The sequence below is a fragment of the Schistocerca gregaria genome, chromosome 8 (assembly GCF_023897955.1).
Source record: "Schistocerca gregaria isolate iqSchGreg1 chromosome 8, iqSchGreg1.2, whole genome shotgun sequence".
In the NCBI taxonomy this organism is placed as follows: domain Eukaryota; kingdom Metazoa; phylum Arthropoda; class Insecta; order Orthoptera; family Acrididae; genus Schistocerca; species Schistocerca gregaria.
In genome coordinates, this window is record NC_064927.1 from 298,684,512 (window position 1) to 298,706,970 (window position 22,459).

Sequence of the window (22,459 nt, forward strand, 5' to 3'; positions counted from 1 at the left end):
CCAGTAGAGCGTCGTCGGGAAATTCAGTTAATGTACCTCTGGCTGTTACGTTTTCACGACCAAATCGCTGAACCCATAACCATCAGATTTGGATGGAGATAAATTAAACCCTGAGGACGATCATAGGCTACTTTGGAAAGAAAAACTATAAAATTAAATAAAATCAATCCCTAAGATATGCGATGGAACATCTATTTTTACGCCATCCATATCAAACTATTATTAATTTTTTGTTTCATAATGTACAAGTAAATATCTACGAGGGCGCACAGAAAAGTCATGTCTCCGAATTTTTATACGAAAACTCTTAAATAATTCTAAATTAAAGAAGTTACTAACATTCTACATCTTTATTCTTCATCTTTACATGAATAGGGGGCTCCGAATTACAGCGTGTAAGATGGTGGTCCGTAATGTAATTATGTCGGTGCGTGAGAAACAGCGTGGTGCAATTCATTTTCGAATTCGAAGTGTTCGTCCACGCATGGAGCAGCCCCTCCTTCGGCATGACAACGTCAGACCACACCCGACCGCTGTGACTTCTGCAGCAATCCGACGCCTTGCGTTCACTATCATCGATCATCCTCCACACAGCTCCGATTTGGCCCCATCCGAGTTTGGTATGTTCCAGAACTAAAAGAAGACCTTCGAAAACTTTACTCTGAGGGTGATGGAGCGGTGTAAGTAGAGGTAGGTTGCGGCTCCGTCAAAAAATTCAGACATCCTACAGTAACGGTTCAACAAGCTCGGCTCTTGACGGGAGAAATGTGTCGGTTTCCGGGGTGACAATATAGAGAAATAAATATGAAGACATGTAGAATAATGTAGTAGAATGTTAATAACGTTTGCCTTATTTCAAAAGCTGTAAGAATTTTCAGATGAAAACTTCAGAGGCATCACTTCCCAGCACTTGCTCGTAAAATACAATGGAGAGGCAACACTGTGGCAAAAGTGACGCAAATAGAACAACTCCCCGAAGAGTTTTCAAAACCAGACCATAGGGATATGGGACATGATGGTCCGTAAGGAAATTACGAAACGTAGGGCAAAATAATAAATACAAATAATCACGTCAACTTAAATACATGGAAGTTCTTTTTGTGCTGGAGTATAAGCCAAACCCTCCCGTCGAGCTTGGAACAAGACAGAATATATTTTTAGTTTCATTATTTTTGTGCTGGCATCCATACTGTGCCAAAACGTTAGGCATTACTTCGAAAACAAATTCGGCAATTGCTTACCTTATAAGTTCACACGTGTACTATCTCACATTCAACAAACCACATATTGTTGACTAACTAAGTTAAGGAAGCCACCTCTTGCTCTTACTTTTGAGAGGAGTCGTCGTATTTCGCTGTTTCTGTATAGATATAGATTGAACCCTGAGAAAGAATATACGCTACTTTGGAAAATGTGTAGTACAATATATTTATTTACAAACTACAAAAGAAGTTTTGCTTCACCCCGGTTCCCACATTTCCTGAAGATAGACGCTGTCTGTGGGTATTTTATCACAAACATAGTCCCTTTGACTGTTCAGAGATGTCACTACCCCCCCCCCTTCCCCCAACCAAAAATGTAACAAAACATGCATGAGCAGCACCTATTAGGCGGAGGGGGTCCGACAGCCGATCGGTTCTACTCATTTCCACCAGGAAGGAGGTACATGGCTCGTGTTGTCTGTAGTTAACCATGTCTAGTCGTTCAATACTGCGGTTTGATAGCATCCGCAATGTTACTTTGGGCCAGGAAGGGCTCTCAACAAGCAAGAGTGTTGTTCGGACATAGAGGACATACAGAGAGACAGGAACTGTCGATGATACGTCTCGCTCAGGGCGCCCAAGGGCAACTACTGCAGTGGATGACCGCTGCCTACGGATTATGGCTCGGAGGAACCATGACAGCAATACCACCATGTTGCATAATGCCTTTCGTGCAGCCACAGTACGTCTTATTACGACTCAAACTCTGTGCAACAGGCTGCATGATGCGCAACTTCACTCCCGACGTCCATGGCGAGGTCCATCTTCGCAGCCACGACACCATGCAGCGCGGTACAGATGGGCCCAACAACATGCCAAGTGAACCGCTCAGGATGGGCATAGCGTTCTTTTCACCGATTAGTGTCGTATATGCCTTCAAGCAGACAATCGTCGGAGATGTGTTTGGAGATAACCCAGTCAGGCTAAAAAACTTAGACCCACTGTCCAGCGAGTGCAACAAGGCAGAGGTTCCCTGCTGTTTTGGAGTGGCAATATGTGGGTCCGACGTACGCCGCTGGTGGGCATGGAATGCACCGTAACGGCTGTACGATACGTGAGTGCCGTCCTCCAACCGATAGTGCAGTCATATCAGCAGCATACTGGGGAGTCATTGGTCTTCATGGACGACACTTTGCAGCCACACCGTGCACATCTTGCGAATGACTTCCTTCAGGGTAACGACATCACTCGACTAGAGTGGCCAGTATTGAAACGTCCCCTTAGAAAAATTATACAAGACTGTGCTTAAACTGACACACAATGTTTTTAGGGCAACACAATCTGACTTTCAATAATCCCTACAAAAGAATGACCCTATACCTTTCACAAATCACTTACCTCACAAAATCTTCGTTACTCGAACTACTGCTATACAGCGAGCGCCACTACTGCCAGCTAAATAAAAGATTAAAACTACTGAAGGCACTAACTACTGATAGGCATAGTTAGAAAATGAAAGACTTTTATAGAGAACAAACAATGTATTTACCTTACTAGTGTTCAAAAGTCATAATGTATATAGCAGTTCATGACATCCAGTCTTACAAATTTCAAAACTCCGCCATCTCTCTCCCCACATCCACCACTGCTGGCGGCGCACCTCCAACTGTGCAACGCTACTCGCTGTTCACATCTATCTGCCCAACACTACAATGGCGAGTATTACAACAATGCCAACCAGCCACTGACTGCACACGGCACAGTAAGTGATTCTCATATAGATCGCTACGTGGCGTTACCAATAAGAAAAATAAACAGCCTACTTACATAGCCCCCATGTTCCCCACAAAAAATTTTACAAATTGTTTTGGGCAGTGGCCAATACAGATTTGAAAAAAAAAATTATAATTACAATAACATAGATATCAAATGCACACACGTACTGATACAATGTTGGTCAAAAGCTAAAATTTTCTCACAGTCCATAAAGACAGTCCTGATCATTCATCATAGTAAAATTGCAGATTTTTTTTCCTCAAAGTGTGAGCAGTAAAAGAAAATGCACACGGAAGTAGTGGATTTCCATGCTGTCTTGAAGAAGTAGTGTTGTCCTTCCAACGGGCAGACAGTGCTGACTCTTGACACGCAGAACGGTAATGGGCCACAACAGAGCAAACCCACAGCAGACTCAGTCGAAGTTTTGAAGAATATTAGAACAGACCCACTGTAGTTCCGGTAGAAATTACGGTATTGGTCGGCCACCTGAGTTGCAGACCCACTGTAGTCCATGTAGAGATGGCCAGCAGCCATCTGTTGCGACTGTGCAGGTGCACAATCACCATCGAAGAGTCTTGCGGAGAATACAGCAAGTCCAGAAACCACCACTTGTGCACTCACAATTTTTTTTGAAATGTCCTTAGAACCAGCAATGTTGTTATCCAGTCCCTTGCGGAATTATTAACACACGAACAAACACTGTCAGTCTCTACTTCTCACATACTGTCCATATACTATGACCAACGGAAACATGTGCTGTGAAATGTAACTTACAAGTTACTTAATTTGGAGAACTGGTGTCAATTACAATTTTATAACATAAGAATACAATTACAAAGGTACAAAATACACCATTAAAACATAATAATACAGATAACATTTGTAGTATAACAGGCTTTAAAAGAGAATAGAAATAAAAATGCGCATCAGTGTTACAAGAATTATGACATAAGTACATACATAAAGATCGGAATAACTTTTGAAACATCAACTTCACATATGAGCAGCAAAACAGAACAGATAAATAATGTCTAAACATCTTTACAAAGTAAATAACATATTATCAGAAAAATTCTACAACGTAACTCTCATCAGATAAACACATAAAGACAGGAAGAACACAAATACCCAAGTGTACACAAACACATAGTGGGATAACACAAAAGCAAAGGACACGGTTTGTTTTCAGGGTAACATTTGGTACTGCAGTCCAACCCATAACTTCATTCCATAGATCGTCCCTCTTATTTCAACATTTGCTTCCACCAAAAAAATCCTATCCAAGCATGCTTTCTGTATTCTGTTCACATCCTCTTTCAAAAATAGTTTTTCTCCACTGTACACTACTTTTTTTGGCCAAACCATTTTCTTATAGCTTTTCAATGCATTTCTTCCAATTCGTCATAACTTGTCCTCTTATATGGCCTACCGCATCTTAAGCTAACTTAAATCTACTGAGCCCAGATTCTAAACTAAGGGACGAGGCAATGCAGCAGCACAAAATAATTAACACAAACAGCAACGACAAAAATTCAAATTGGCAAAGCAAGCGGCAATTTTACAACTAATATAAGGCAAAGAGCAGCAAACAAGAAAAATAAATCAGTAGTAAAAATGGCTTAACAGAGTAATGAAAAGTGAAATTTCGTAGCACTATGCCTGGCAAACAGCAGCAACAAATGCAATAACTTATATATCAACATGACGTAGCTCAAGAAGAAAAAATATTACAGTAAAAATGGTCATGTTTAATATCCATGTCAAATCTTAACACTAGGGTGATGCATCACGAGAACTTACGCTAGCAGATAAGTTACCAAATCGTAAAAAAAAAAAAAATATTTACGCAATTCCTGTGAAGGGAAATGTCTATTTATGTGCCCTTGTCCTCATGGAAGTAGACCATAAATTTATTATTGACTGAATCTGTAGGCATAACATAACTATATTAGTACATCTATTAAATTTTATTTTAACCAATGCTGCACAGCAGCTAGAAACTAGATATTAAACAAAATGAGTAAATAAATACATAAAGCAAGCCATATGGCATTTCTCTCAACTAGCAAGACAATAGCCGTGAAATGTTTCTCATCGTTTCATTAGGCTTTTTAGTAAATATCATAAATTAAGAGCTCCACAGTATAATCATATGTTTTCAAGTTTGAGCGTGTCGCATTTGCGAAGCTTTCTACAAAGGAATGTCAATAGCGAGGATAATGGCCTCCTTTTTTTTTCTCTACCTGTGCCTCTGAAAGGCACACACTAAGGCTTTTTTTTAAGGCGCCTGTCGCGCAGCTTGGTGCCCACGATGCATTATGTGCAGGTCGTCACTTACCTTTCTTACTGAAAAATTTACGACAGCAGTTTCCGCTACAGTGACAGTCTCATATAAAAATATTTTCACAGATTGAGAATTTGCCTTACAAATGCGTAGAAAATAAAATCCTATAAATATAACAGCGTCCATAAAAATTTCGTCGGCATTGTAATACATTCACGTATTTACATACATTTCATAACACTTAAAGTACGATTCTTGGTTTCCAATAACCTTTTTCACAAACCAGAGTCCCTAACCACTATTCATTATTCCTTACCTTATTCGTCGACACTTCTTCAATATTTCATCATACCAGAAACGTAGCATAATCAAATAACTCATAAAGCATCAACTTATTGGTCATAATCATACCGCAACAGCGTAATACACATCATCATAACATCATAAAACCTCAGCCAAATCTCAAAATCGTCGTAGCTTGCTCCAATAATTTCAAAACCTAAAAAAATTTCTCTGCTCATGTCAGAAGTGTCATCTACCTCAAACATACTTTAAAAATCATGATCGCATACCAAATACATCATTCAAAGCTCTCATAGTATCACAACGGTTCCGAAAAAATATGAACATTTCAAAGAGCACAGACAAAATACAATTTCATAAGTCTGAAGTTATCGAACTGTGTAATTACGTAAACATCTGTCACTGATGTAGTAAAAAAAAAATATTTGTCCCTCTCAGTTAAATGATCACATGGCTGTGTAACTCTGTGTTAGAGAAATATAGTACCAAAGTGTAAAGTTGTATAAGCAAATACCATATTACCTAGGGCTCCTTGTGCTTGCCACACACATGGTATACAAAGTAAGGGTGTACCCCTCTGAGGATTAATATAATTATATCCTCAGGTGTTACAGATTACAGCAATGGAATGAAATGTATCACGGAAAACCTTTGTATCATTGTACTTCAAATATCTTTAAAAATAAATGTTTTAAGTACAAAATTAATCACTCAAATACGTGTACTGTAGCGCTAAACAGTGCGTCTTGTTGTAAGATAATCTCTGTGGAAGTGTCGTAGTTATCGTCCTCCGAAAGCTACGTTCTGCAGAAGTCAATGTACTTACCTCATGATAAACAAAAGTGAAATGCTTTGCGTATAGATATCGTAGTTACAATGATTATTGCCGTGATGAAGTAAGTACTGTACTGTAACGTATTGTTGTGCTACAGAAAAGGCTGTCTCATTGTAGCTATACCACAAAGTTACTACTAAAACATGTTTTCCTTTCCAAAAGAATTCAGAAAAACTGTGCAGATATAAAACAGATACACCGCAAAAGCACAATGCAAATTGTGTCACACATCAGTAGCGTCGTGATATAATCGTGTAGCTATCAAAGAAACCAAATGCTAAGTCATTTTTAATCTCACAGAAAGTACTTCAAATAAAGAATGTCTTTTCAACTAAACCAAAATGTTGTTGTTGTTGTTGTCTTCAGTCCTGAGACTGGTTTGATGCAGCTCTCCATGCTACTCTATCCTGTGCAAGCTGCTTCATCTCCCAGTACCTACTGCAACCTACATCCTTCTGAATCTGCTTAGTGTACTCATCTCTCGGTCTCCCTCTACGATTTTTACCCTCCACGCTGCCCTCCAATGCTAAATTTGTGATCCCTTGATGCCTCAAAATATGTCCTACCAACCGATCCCTTCTTCTAGTCAAGTTGTGGCACAAAACCAAAATGTTGCATTAAAATCTCATTAACAGTATATGTCCTAAGTATGTAAGCCTTATAGTCGTTACATAATCGTGCAACTAACAAGCAAGAATGTACAAATAACAACACTGTGTCGTCTGTTCACTGTAACAATGCATGCGTAAAGTCTGTTTAAAAATGTTCTCTAGGTTCTAGACTGGATAGTTAACTTCAAAACATTGTTGCATGTTAACAGTTTCTCACTGTGACAAAGCATACTAGAAATGTGAAGTGAAATGTTTTATGGCAAAGACAAAGTTAAAAAGCAGATTATCTTTCAATAAACGGTTTTACATGTGAAATGTGATGTAAACCTTTACTCTTCCTAGTACGCAGAGTTTCAACTTCAACGCAATTATCATGTGGTATACGTCGGATTCTGTAAGGTCCATTGTAAACTAGAAAGAATTCGTGACTCAAGTGTTTCTTCTTATGTGACAATGAATGAGTTTTAATGAGAACTTTCTGACCAATATTTAATATCTTTGAATTTGCTTTACCGTGTAATTTTCTCCTTTTGTCTGCAGAAGAATTTATATTTTTAATAGCCAAATCAATTATGTCTCTGTGTCGAAGTTTACGTGTATTCGGTGGTTCTTTATTCTTCAGTACAAGAATAGGTTGTAAAGCAGTGGAGTCATGAGGCATTTCATTCAGCACGTTTTGAAATAAGTGTAAATATCTGTCCCAATGCTGAAGCTTTCTGTGACAATGAAGTCTGCAAAGCTTATTGATTTCTTTCATAATCCATTCAGTCGGGTTACAATGTGGTGAGTACAATGAAATAAAAACAGATTTGATTTTATGGTTACGAAGCATGCGTGACCAAACAGCAGATCTGAATAGCGGTCCCTTATCTGAAATGACTTTACTAACGTGCCCAACTTCACGTAAGAAATTTTTAACAAAGGCGTTGGATACAGACCGTCCAGTGGCTTTGCATAACGGAGTGAAAGAAACAAATTTTGAAGTAAGTTCAACATCGACTAGAACGTACGAAAATCCATTAGATGTTCTGACAAGCGGTCCCAAGAGATCAACAGCAGAAAATTCTTTTAATTTAGAAGGAATGATAGGAAAAAACGGAGCACGATGTGAGACAGTAGATGATTTCGCCTTTTGACAAAGTTTACAAATAGACAAGACTCTTCGAATTCTCTTTTCCATATTGTTAAAATAACAAGTCGTTCGAAGAATATGATAACATTTTCGTGGACCAAAATGTGCATAGCTGAAATGAAAGTACCAAATGAGCTTATTAACAAAATCTTCAGGAATGCAAATTATCCATAGCTTGTCATCAACAGTGCAGCGTTCGAACAGTATGTTGTTTCTAACCAGATAATAATGCCGAATCTGTGTGAGTGTCTTTTCATGCCATTTGCTTTTGATGTCTTTCCAAATCGGATCTTTATCTTGTTCATGAGCAATGTCCCTTAATGATGTGGTGATAAGTTTCCAAAGGCGACTTTCTGAATATAAAGAATACTGAAATTTTTCTCGAGGTTGCCTTCTGTGTTACTTTTCTCAAGCCCAGCCGGTGCGCGTGACAGTGCGTCCGCAACAATGTTCTCCTTGCCGGTAATGTAGAGTATTGTGAAGTGGAATTATTGCACAAACAATGCCCATCGTTTTAATTTGTCATGATTTAATTTTGAAGACATAAGAAATTGTAATGCACGATGATCACTGTATACTTTTACGTGCTTACCAGAAAGAAAGAAACGGAATTTGTTAAATGCCCAGACGATAGCTAAAGCTTCTAATTCAGTAACGGAATAATTTTCTTCAGATTTTGTTAGCACTCGGCTAGCAATAGCAATGGGTTTCCCTCCGAACGGTAGTGTCATTTTCTATGGCTTCTTGAAATAAATGGGCACCAAGACCGACTTTAGAAGAATCCGTGCTAAGACAGAAATCGTGTGACAGATCTGGATGAGACAGTATTGGCGCGTTAAGTAGCGATTCTTTCAAAGAATTGAATTCCAACTGTGCTTGTTCGTCCCAGTTCCAAATAGTATTTTTTTCCAGCCAGAGAACAAAGTTTTGGTGTAACTAGAATTTGCATATTCAGAAAACGACGGTATAAATTTATGAGACCTAGAAAACTGCGAACTTGTTTTTTTGTGGATGGAACTGGAATGCCTCTGATTGCTTCTAATTTTTCAGGATCCGGCTGAAAGCCTTCATAACAAATAATATGTCCCAATAACCTCACCTTTGTCCTACCGAATTCAGACTTTTCCAAGTTAACTGTAATTCCAGATTCAGCAAAAATACGTAACACGCTGTTGAGGATGCGATTATGTTGTTCCCATGAGGCTTCTGCTATTAGAATATCGTCCACATATAAGGTGATGTGACGTTTTAAGAACTCAAGTAATACGGAATTTAGCCCGCGAATGAATGCTGCCGAAGAAATGTTCAAACCAAAAGGAAGGTTCCGAAACTGATAACAAACGCCGAAACAAAGGAAAGCTGTGTATTTTCTACATTCTGGATAAAGTTCGATCTGATAAAAGCTGGATCTGAGATCAATGGAAGACAACACTTTCACACCATTAACATTTTGAAGACGTTCTCCCAACATTTGCGGCCTGTCTGTTTCAGAAATAATATAGTATTGATTTGTCTCAAATCTAAGACAAGCCTGATCGATCCATTTTTCTTCTCAACAACATGTAATGGATTGTTGTATGAGCGTACTGCAGGCTCAATAATGCCCTCGTCAATCACAGATTGTGTTTCTGTTCCAACCCGGTCCCTATAATGTGCTGGAATTACGTATGGTCTAACACAAAATTTAGTATGCTCACGAACACGAAATTGGTATTGAAATCCCTTGATTGTTCCTGTTTTGTGAGTAAAAACTGTGGAATGTGCTTGTCAAATCTCAAAAAGGTCCTGCCTATCAGTGTCATTACAATTCTCAATTGTTTGAATTTTATTCTGAATTAACTCATCAGTTTCAAATATGCCGTCGATATCATCCCTGTCAGTACTTGCAGAGTGATTGTTAGTGTCTAGTTCCGTAAAAAATTCCGAACTGTTGTGTAACAGGCGGTAAAGCCGATTAATTTCCTCGTCATGGTTTGAGAGCCAATCTTCAAATTTCAAAGCTATTGACTTACCTTCTTTCTCTAAAGTTATTTCAGCATCGTGAAAGTTTAAGATTGCTTTGTATTCATTCAAACAGTCTACTCCCAGTATAATTTCCGTCGACAATAATGGAACAATAAGAAAGTTCATAGAGAAGCTGCGGCTTTGACAAAAGAATTCTAAGTTGGTTTGTTGGCGTACATCTACACTTTTTCCAACGATTGCACCTTGTAAATTAATCTTACGTAACGGAAGTGTGGGGCAATCGTTCGATTTGTTGCATTTGCTAAAAGCTGTTTCACTAATTACTGAAATGGGACTGCCTGAGTCAAGTACTGCCGTAAATTTTATGTCATTTACAGTAATGTGAATCACAGGATATGCAATGTTGTTACGTTTTACGTCGTGTTCCTGGAGTAAGATGTCCCTAATGTCTTCCATTTTTACGTTATTACTAGCTACGGCAGCTGCGTCGTCAGTTTCATAAGTACGTTTTGTGGCTGCCAGCGGTATGAGTCATTGCCTATTGTGTCTTTGTTGGCGCGCGTCGTTATTGAGATTTGGAGACCTAACTTCTACAAATTCACCTTGTCGAGAGGGCCCTGCTCTGTTTGAATCCCGCCAGTTCTGATGAAATTCAGGTCTGTCGTTTCGATCATATCGTCTGTCGTCATGTCGGTAGATTCCATAGTTTCTTTCTTGTCGGTCACGTGGTTGATAATTTCTCCCTGAATCATAACTGTTATTCTGTCTTCCTTGATAATAATTATTTCGGTTCCCAAATTGTCTGTTTCTCTGATTGTCTCTGTGATAGTCATTACTGCGGAGAGGTGGTCTTTCCCTGTAATTATTACTACCCTGCCAACGGTTGTCATACGGGTGGTGTCTGTTTTGGTCACGATTTACGTTGTACGAATAGCCTTGTCGTGTATTATTTCTGTCATCGCGGAATTGTGACAGGTGTGACCTGTAATTGTTGTGCTCCTGTTTTCGCGTTCCCCGATTGTCAGTGTCAATTTCCAGTTCTTGTAACAGTCCCTGAAAAGCTTCATTGTCGTCTTTGCAACGTCTTGCCAAAATAATATGTCGTAAATGTTCAGGCAATTTGATTAAGCAATATGCGGATGAGTTCTGAGGGCTGTATGGGTTTGACAGGTACTGATTCTTGTGCAACATGTCTTCAAAATATTTCACAGGACTGCAAAATTCAGATTGTTCGAAACGTTTCATCATTATGATGCTATGTTTTACTCGGTCTTGTGTAGCTTGAGACCAATATGCTGAGAGGAAGGCATGATAAAATTCTCCTTCACTATTACAATCGTGAATGACCGATCGCATTCTTACAGCTGGTTCATTCTCTAAATAGCAACACATAAATTCTAACCTGTGCTCCAATGACCAGTTGGGAGGGAAACAATGAGAGAATTGATGAAGCCACGCTTGTGGATGACTGTCGTTGCCGGAATTCTTAAATTTTTGAATTTACGTGTAGAATGAACAGCTTATAGTCAAAATCATCATGTCGGCGAGTCGCATGTCGGTCATTGTTACATCGTTTCGGCGGTTCCATCTCAAAATTCGGTGCACCTTGCCAATTTCTTTCATAATTTCTGAAGTGACCTGTGTTATTATTTTGTGGTTGTTCCGTATTTCTATGTCCCTCTTCCCGTACTGGAGCGCGAGTGTCCTCTGAAGTATGTAATTCTTGTATTACTTGTGACAACTGATCTTGTACTTCCCGGATTTCTCTTTTGTACTGTGTATTGATTTGATTTTGATTTTGTTTGAATTTTCTAATTTTTTCATACTCTTCTGTGTCAGTGAAGGCTACGGGTCTTGTATCATTCAGATCATCATCTACCTTTGTAGATAAGTTAGTGAACTGATCCGAAAGTTCGGCTACTTTCTCCGATAGTGAACACATTTCCTCAGTGTGTTTTTCTGAACCAAGTTTCAGAGTGTCCATTTGTATTGAAATCGAATCTACTGTGTCCTTTAAGTTTTCCTGAGTTCTTGCAAGTTGCGTAACCGAATCGGTGGATGCAACTGAGTCCATTTTAGCTTTCAAGGTGTCGTGATTTTCACGAGCAATAGTTTGCAGTTCTTTTATGGCTGCACAATTTGAAGAGCGAAAAAAAACACATTAACATAGCACTGAAAATAAAATCTCGTTAATTGCTAGTGCAGCTGCGCAATACTTGGTGCAAATCTACATGCAAGCCACAACTGTTCTACTATGCAACAATGAAAAACTACAACTACAAAGGAAGTTCTCTCTATGATTACACGCTAGCAATAAACAATAGCTACACTAATTACACAAACTACAAGAAAAAAATCAGAAGATTCCAGTGAGGTATCCTCAGCTGAGGGTCGACATATGAAACGCCCCCTTAGAAAAATTATACAAGACTGTGCTTAAACTGACACACAATATTTTTAGCGCAACGCAATCTGACTTTCAATAATCCCTAAAAAGAATGGCCCTGACTAACATTAACCTATACCTTTCACAAATCACTTACCTCACAAAAATCTTTGTTACTCAAGCTACTGCAATACAGCGAGCGCCACTACTGCCAGATAAATAAAACATTCGAACTACTGAAGGCACTAACTACTGATAGGCAAAGTTAGCAAATGAAAGATTTTGATAGAGAACAAACAATGTATGTGGTATGCACATGTGCCACAGAACGTACATGCAAAATTGTATCACTGAATGACAAACAGTTCACGAAATAGGATATGATAAACATTGAAGTGCCTTTTATACAGCGTGAAGGAAGTGAGGTCTGATGCGATTTATGTAATACACACATCAAAAAAGTTTTGCGTCACCTCGGTTCTAATAGTTCCGAAAACCGTACAGAACATTGGAATAGAGATCAACATAAACATCATTTCCGCCCTTTTTATTCCTCTTAAAAACCACACATTGTGCATTGTACCACTATATAGCGAGACCTTCTGAGGTGGTGATCCAGATTGCGGTAGAAATTTTATACGATCGCTGTGATTATGCGGCTAGACACGTGGAGTTGTGGGGTCGCAGAAAGTACGTAAGCGTCCTGGTACGTAGATTTTCTTTTTTCTTCGTTTTTCATCTTCATGTTTGCAACACATTCTGTGACTTTCTTATTCGTGTAACTGAAGTATGTTCTGCATTAGTCGATGCTCTATTAGGAATGAGTTCCTTCAGTTTCGTGGCTTCAGTCTCATGAAAAAACGAAAGATGAAATTGCTGCAACTGAAGCAAAGAGCAGTGAGATTTATATTCTTTCTAGTCACAAATCTTTCACCGTTTTCTTTCGAATATGTCGCGATTTCAGGGGGTGTGGATAGACAGGAACCAAAAAGGACAGCTTAAATTAATGCAAATCAAGCGGGCAGCAGTCTTGCTTCTCACATATATTTAGCTGCCATAGAATCAGTGACCATGCTTTCGTAAATGTGGCGGTCAAGACAAAGATCGCACCACACGGCAAGCCATGAACGTAACGTAATCGAATTTCAGTTTCAAGCAAACATCAGTTCCCTGCCGTGGTACTTCCTCACTTTAGTCACTGGTAAACATTGACTTCGAAATTTCGGCGCATAATACAACAGCGTGGCACCGCAGGGAGTGCTAAATAACGTGCAACAACCGCCTCTATGTATAAACTGTCTCTTTGTGTACACGTCAAATAATTTACAGCAATTTCAATAGAACGGCACATGGACGCTCACGCGCGCACCTACTCACGCCCCAACGCACGCACGGCTCGTCGTGTGTTGGAGCAGTTGCGGTGTTGCGGAGAGGGGGGGGAGGGGGAGAGCTGGGGAGAGACAGGAGCTCATCAATAACTATGCTTACCTCAAACATGTAGATACCTGAAATCAGCTGACATTACTGCACATTCAATATCTTACTTATACATCTTCACCTAACATAACAAAGCTACTTGTGTGTGAGTGCAACTGCGGGTAACATCTGGTAATCTACATTACTATAACGGTTAAAGCGAGGTGCAGGCGTAAGATCCGAGTTGCCAGTCACCTGCCTAACAGCATCAAGGGGCAACAAAACTATGATTTTCAGTATTTCATACAATTTTTGACCAAATTTAAAATTTGAAACTGCTCTCCTAATCTACTCAATAAGTTGTACCTATGTAAGATTATATCAAAGGCTTAACATAACAAGTATTAAAGTTAGCAATTATGTATACAGGGTGAGTCACCTAACATTACCGCTGGATATATTTCGTAAACCACATCAAATACTGACGAATCGATTCCACACACCGAACGTGAGGGGAGGGGCTAGTGTAATTGGTTAATACAAACCATACAAAAATGAACGGAAGTATGTTTTTTAACACAAACCTACGTTTTTTTTAAACGGAACCCCGTTAGTTTTGTTAGCACATCTGAACATATAAACAAATACGTAATCAGCGCCGTTTGTTGCATTGTAAAATGTTAATTTTATCCGGAGATATTGTAACCTAAACTTGACGCTTGAGTACCAATCCTCCGCTGTTCGATCGTGTGTATCGGAGAGCACCGAATTCCGTAGAGATCGAAAGGGAACGGTGATGGACCTTAGGTATAGAAGAGACTGGAACAGCACATTAAGTCCACATGCTAACACCTTTTTATTAGTCTTTTTCACTAACGCACATGTACATTACCATGAGGGGTGAGGTACACGTACATACGTGGTTTCCGTTTTCAGTTACGGAGTGGAATAGAGTGTGTCCCGACATGTCAGGCCAATAGATGTTCAATGTGGTGGCCATCATTTGCTGCACACAATTGCAATCTCTGGCGTCATGAATGTCGTACACGTCGAAGTACATCTGGTATAATGTCGCCGCAGGCTGCCACAATACGTTGTTTCATATCCTCTAGGGTTGTAGGCAAATCACGGTACACATTCTCCTTTAACGTACATTAAAGAAACAAGTCCAGAGGTGTAAGATCAGGAGAACGGGTTGGCCAATTTATGCGTCCTCCACGTCGTATGAAACGCCCGTCGAACATCCTGTCAAGGGTCAGCCCAGTGTTAATTGCGGAATGTACAGGTGCACCATCATGCTGATACCACATACGTGGACGCGTTTCCAGTGGGACATTTTCGAGCAACGTTGGCAGATCATTCTGTAGAAACGCGATGTATGTTGCAGCTGTTTGGGCCCCTGCAATGAAGTGAGGACCAATGAGGTGGTCGCCAATGATTCCGCACAATACATTTACAGTCCACGGTCGCTGTCGCTCTACCTGTCTGAGCCTGCAAGGATTGTCCACGGACCAGTAATGCATGTTCCGTAGATTCACTGCCCCGTGGTTTGTGAAACCCGCTTCATCAGTAAACAGGTAGAACTGCAACGCATTCTCTGTTGCGCTCGATAATTAAAGTCATCACCATGTAATTGCTGATGTAGCGACACATTAAACGGGTGAAAGCGGTGACGATGCAGTATGCGCATGACACTACTTTGACTCAGTCCACCGGCTCTCGCAATGTCCCGTGTACTCACGTGTGGGTTCATGGCAACAGCAGCTAACACACAACTGCACCCGCTTCTCCTGTGACAGGCCTGTTACGGACCCGTTTGCGTGCTACGACCATACCTGTTGCATACAGTTGGCGGTAGATGTTTTGCCATGTGCGGCACGTTGGATGCTCTATGTCTGGGCTCCGTTCTGCATACACCGTGCAGGCTTCAGCTGCATTTCGCCGACACTCGCCATAGATTATCATCTCGGCCTTTTCAGACTTCTAATACACCATGGTCACAGTTCCTACAACACTACACTATCACAGACGTCTGGTAACATGGTGTACTATAGTTGGTCTGCGTGCGGAGACGAATGCAGAATAACAATAGCAGCAAGCGCTACATGCGGACACTGCGACAGCTAGACCAAACCACAACAGTGCACTACAGCCACACTCGTAAACGCGGTCGTCGTCGTAAACATGTCCCTGCAGATGCTGCTGGCCGACCGTGGCCCGTGTTTGTTTCAACACGCAACTGAACGTCGGAGGTTTCAAGCGTCAACTTTAGGTTACAATATCTCCGAATTAATTAACATTTTACAATGCAACAAACAGCACTGATTGCGTATTTGTTTATATGTTCACTTATGCTAACAAAACTAACGTGGTTCAATTTTTTAAAAAACGTAGGTTTGTGTTAAAAAACATACTTCCGTGCATTTTTGTATGGTTTGTATTAAAAAAATTACACTAGCCCCTCTCCTCACGTTCGGTCTGTGGAATCGGTTCGTCAGTCTTTGATGTGGTTTCCGAAATATATCCAGCGGTAACGTTAGGTGACTCACTATGTATTTTTGAGGCATCACAACTAATAGAACACCGAGCGAGGTGGCGCAGTGGTTAGACACCGGACTCGCATTCGGGAGGATGACGGTTCAATCCCGCGTCCGGCTATCCTGATTTAGGTTTTCCGTGATTTCCCTAAATCGCTCCAGGCAAATGCCGGGATGGTTCCCTTCAAAGGGCACGGCCGACTTCCTTCCCCGTCCTTCCCTAGTCCGATGAGACCGATGACCTCGCTGTCTGGTCTTCCCCAAAACAACCCAACCCCCAACTAATAGAACACATATTACCCAGACTACATTCAATCATTATTTCAGAATGGAGTGCTGAGTGACTGCCAAAACAAAAATTACACTTAATTTCAAACCTATCTGAAGCTTTTTCTCGCTGGTCTGCCACAAAATAGTGAAAGGAAAAAATTTATCGCCTACTACGTTTACGCTATTCATGCAGTAAAACTTCAGCGTCAGGCATGGCTCTTAAATGTAGTACTTCTTAATTACTAATTCTATTCATAGTACATTTTTCAGGTGGTATGCACATGTGCCACAGAACGTACATGCAAAATTGTATCACTGAATGACAAACAGTTCACAAAATAGGATATGATAAACATTGAAGTGCCTTTTATACAGCGTGAAGGAAGTGAGGTCTGATGCGATTTATGTAATACACACATCAAAAAAGTTTTGCGTCACCTCAGTTCTAATAGTTCCGAAAACCGTACAGAACATTGGAATAGGGATCAACATAAACATCATTTCCGCCCTTTTTATTGCTCTTAAAAACCACACATTGCGCATTGTACCACTATATAGCGAGACCTTCTGAGGTGGTGGTCCAGATTGCGGTAGACACTGGTACCTCTAATACCCAGTAGAACGTCATCTTGCATTCATGTATGCCTGTATTCGTCGTGGCATACTATCCACAAGTTCATCAAGGCACTGTTGGCCCAGATTGTCCCAATACTCAACAGAGATTCGGCGTAGATCGCTCAGAGTGGTTGGTGGGTCACGTCGCCCGTAAACAGCCTTTTACAATCAATCCCAGACATGTTAGATAGGATTCATGTCTGAAGAACATGCTGGTCACTGTAGTCGAGCGATGTCGTTATCCTGAAGGAAGTCGTTCACAAGTTGTGCATGCTTGGGGTGCTAGGTGTAGTCCATGAAGACGAATGAATCCCCAATATGCTGCCGATATGGTTCCACTATCGGTATTAGGATGGCATTCATGTATTGTACAGCCGTTACGGCGCCTTCCATGACCAGCAGTGGCGAACGTCGGACACACATAATGCCACTCCAAAACGGCAGAGAGCCTCCACCTTGCTGCACTCGCTAGACAGTGTGTCTAAGGCGTTCAACCTGACTGGGTTGCCTTCAAACACCTCTCTGACGATTGTCTGGTGGAAGGCATATGCGACACTCGTCGTTCAAGAGAACATAATGCCAATCCTGAGCCGTCCATTCGGCATGTTGTTGGGCCCATCTGTACCGCGCAACATGGTGTCGTATGTGGCAAAGATGTACTTAGCCATATACGTCGCGAGTGAAGTTGCGCATCTTGCAGGCTACTATACACAGTTTGAGTCGTAAAACGACGTCCTGTGGCTGCACGGAAAGCATTATTCAACATAGTGGCGTTGCTGTCAGGGTTCCTCTGTGCCATATTCCGTAGGTATCGGTCATCCACTGCAGTAGTAGCCCTTGAGTGGCCTGACCGAGGCATGTCATCGACAGTTCCTGTCTCTCTGAATCTCGTCCATGTCTAAACAACTTCGCTTTGGTTCACTCCGAGACTCCTCCACACTTCCCTCGTTGATAGCTCTTCCTGGCACAAAGTAGCAAAGTGGACTCGATCGAACAGCGATCTTGACCGTCTAGACATGGTTGAACTGCAGACGACACGATCCGTGTACCTCCTTCCTAGTGGAATGACTGGAACTGATCGGCTGACCCCCTCCGTCCAATAGGCACTGCTCATACATGGTTCTTTACATCTTTGGGAGGGTTTAGTGCCATCTCTGAACAGTCAAACTGATTGTCTGTGATAGAATGCCCACAGTAAGCGTCTATCTTCAGGAGTTCTGGGAACCGTGGTGTTGTATTCAGTAATGCTAGCTTGACAGGCAACTGATTAGTCATATCTGTCTGTGAGCACATCCAACAAGTTGCTGTACAACTTAAGTTTTGCAGCGTATATTTGTGTATCACTAATTTTGTTGTACTGTCACATTCACCCCGTCCGGCTCGGAGGACCTAAACCTAATACAACGTCTGCGAGCCATTCTACCCAGACGACCCATACACATCAATATCACATTAATATCAGTATGGTTTTTCTTACAATTTTGTTTCCTAGAATAATGACCACTTCTCTTGTTTTAACCTGTTACCACAAAATTACAATCGTTACACATGTGTGCAAGTGTCTTCTACATATGTTTAAAAGGATGTTAAGAACGACATAAGAAACAAACAAAAAACGTGAGTGAAGATAGTAGTTCAAATGGCTCTAAGCATTGGCATGGACGTGCGTGATGTCCTTCGGTTAGTTGGGTTTAAGTAGTTCTAAGTTCTAGGGAACTGATGACCTCAGCAGTTAAGTCCCGTAGTGCTCAGAGCCATTTGAACTAATGAAACCTAAGGTCATCACACACATCCATGCCCGACGCAGGTTTCGAACCTGCGACCATAGCAGCAGCGGGGTTCCAGACTGAAGCGCCAAGAACCCCTCGGAAGCAGAGGCCGGCGACAATAATTCTATACTATTTGTAGTAGTAAGTGAAAGCATGATCACTGTTCATGAACCACGCAAACGAAATTGTAACAAAAACTATATTGTTACAGTGTGACCGAAGCTTCATTGAAACAATGCGAAATGCGTTTGGTCTTAATAAGATCTTTATTACAATCTCAAAAGCCCGTATTGAACTTTGTAACTTATTACGCACTTCACAAAACGTTGAAATGTATCATCCTACGATTACCATACCAGTTGGTCATAATCTGACTCAGTAAACTCCTTACTTTCTGAGAATACGAAACAGAATTATCACATAGGCCAGCCGTACATAAAGCGTGTGAAAGGCCTCGGCCGTCTGGCAGACTGCAGAGAAATATAATGCGACTACAAAGAACTGAACTGGCAGCTGCTTGAATAGAGGTGTCAACCCTATGAATATAATTCCATTACTTCTATTTCCTGTTTCGTATGTGAAGTGAAGATTACACTTGCTTCGTGGCCGACGGGTGATATTTTTCAGGCTCCACACACTTATGCAACGGGAAGAAATGCTAATACCGATCATGGTTCACCGAGTATGGATGTAGATTATTTTTTTGAGTCATCAGTCTTCTGCCTGGTTTGATGCGCCCGCGCCACGAATTCCTCTCCTAAGCCAATCTTTTCATCTCAGAGTAGTATTTGAAAGCACGTCCTCAAATATTTGCGGGATGCATTCCACTCTCTGTCTTCCTCTACAGTTTTTGCCTTCTAGAGCTCCCTCTAGTACCATGTTAGTCATTCCCTCATATCTTAACAGATGTCCAATCAACTCTTCTCCTTGTCAATGTTTTCCACATATTAGTTTCCTCTCCGATTCTGCACAGTACTGCCTCATTCCTTACCCTATCAGTCAACCTAATTTACAACAGTCGTCTGTAGCACCACATCTAAAATGCTTCGATTGTCTTCTGTTCTGGTTTTCCCACAGTCCATGTTTCACTACGACCCAATGTTGTGCTCCAAACGTACATTATCAGAAATTTCCCCTCAAATTAAAGCCTTTGTTTGATACTAGTAGACTTCTCTCGGCCAGGAATGCCCTTTCTGCCAGTGCTACTCTGCTTCCGATGTCCTGCTTGCTCCTTCCGTCACTGCTTATTTTGTTGCCAAGGTGGTAGAATCCCTTAACTTCATCTACTTCGAGACCATTGATCCTCATGTTAACTTGCTTTTCTCGTTTCGTCTTTTTTCGATTTACTCTCAACCCATATTCTGTACTAATTCGATAGTTCACTCCTTTCATCTTATCATGTAATTCTTCTTCTTTTTCACTCAGGATAACAGTGTCATTAGCGAATCGTATCATTGATATCCTTTCACCTTGAATTTTAATTCCATCCCTGAACCGTTCTTGTATTTCCAATATTGCTTCTTCGATGTGCAGATTGAACAGTAGTTACACCCTTTTAAATCTGCGCACTTTGTTCTTGGGCGTCCTCTCCTATTATTCCCTTTTGGCTCTTCTACTTACTGTATATTACCCGTCTCCCCCTATAGCTTACCCCTATTTTTCTCTGAATTTCGAACATCGTGCATCATTTTACATTGTCTAACGTTTTCTCCAAGTCGACAAATCCCATTAACGTGTCTTGATTTTTCTTTTGTATTGCTTCGATTATTAACCTCAACGTCAGAACTCCCTCTCTGGTGCCTTTACCTCTCCTAAAGTCAACCTGATCTACACCTCATACGCCTTCAATTTTGTTTTCCATTTTTCTGTGTATTATTCTTGTCAGCGACTTGGATGCATGAGCTGATAGCTGATTGTGCGATAATTCTCGCACTTGTCAGCTCTTGCAGTCTTCGGAATTGTGTGGATATTTCTGAAAGTCAGACTCATACATTCCACACACCAAAGTGAATAATCGTTTTGTTCACACTTCCCACTACCATTTTAGAAATTCTAATGGAATGTTATCAATCCTTTCAGCCTTATTTGGTCTTAAGTCCTCCAAACTCTCTTAAATTCTGACTCTAATACTGGATCCCCCATCACTTCTAAATCATCTCTCGTTTCTTCTTCTATCACATCAGACAAATCTTCCCCCTCATGGAGGCTTCAATGTACTCTTGCCACCTATCCGCTCTCTCCTCTGCATTTAACAGTGGAATTCCCGTCCGCTCTTAAATGTTACAACCCTTGCTTTTAATTCCACCGTAGGTTTTTTGGCTTTTCTGGGTGCTGTGTTATTCGTTCCGATAGTCATTTTTGTTTCGATTTCTTCACATTTTTCATGCAGGTACCTGGTCGTAGTTTCGCTGCACTTGCTATTTATTTCACTCCTCAGCGACTTGGTCTTCTCTATTTCTGAATTTCCCTAAACAATTTTGTACTTCCTTCTTTCATCGATTAACTCAAGTACTTTTCTGTTACCCATGGTCTCTTTGCAGTAACCTTTTTTGTACATATTTTTTTCTTTCCCATTTTTGTCATAGCCCTTTTTAGAGATGTCCATTCAAATGTACTGCCTGCTGAGCTATTCCTTATTGCTTTGTCTATTGCCTTAGAGAACTTCAACCGTATCTTGTCATTCCTTAGTATTTCCGTATCCCATTTATTTATGTATTGATTCTTCCTAACTAATCTCTTAAATTTCAGCCTACTCTTCATCACTACTACATTGTGATCTGAGTCTATATCTGTTCCTGGGTACTCCTTACAATCCAGTATCTGTTTTCAGAACCTGTGTCTGACCATGATGTAACCTAACTAAAATCTTCCCGTATCACCAGGCCTGTTCCAAGTATACCTCCTCCTCTTGTGATTATTACTAGCTGAAATTTATTATGGAATTCAATTAGTTTTTTTTCTCTCTCATCCCTTGCCCCAAGCCCATATTCTCTTGTACCCTTTTATTCTGCTCATTCCCCTACAACTGTATTCCAGTCCCCCTGACTATTAGATTTTCGTCTCCCTTTACGTATTGCATTACCCTTTCAGTACCCTCATATAGTTTCTCGATCTCTTCATATTCAGCTTGCGACGACAGCATGTATACCTGAACTATTGTTGTCGGTATTGGTTTGCTGTCGACGTTTATAAGAACAACCCTATCGCTGAACTGTTCACAGTAATACACCTTCCCATTCATAACGAATCCTACTCTTCTTATACCATTTTCTGCTGCTGCTGATATTACGATGTACTGATCTGACCAGAAATCGTTGTCTACTTTCTATTTCATTTCACTGAGCTCTGCTATATCTAG

At 40.7% G+C, this 22,459-nt stretch overlaps 1 protein-coding gene across 1 annotated transcript in view; it reads left to right on the forward strand.

Annotated features, from left to right (window-relative positions):
• Window positions 1–22,459, forward strand: part of LOC126285155 (cyclic nucleotide-gated cation channel alpha-3-like) — an 884,508-nt gene that overhangs the window by 802,637 nt on the left and 59,412 nt on the right. The gene's annotated exons all lie outside the window — the stretch shown is intronic.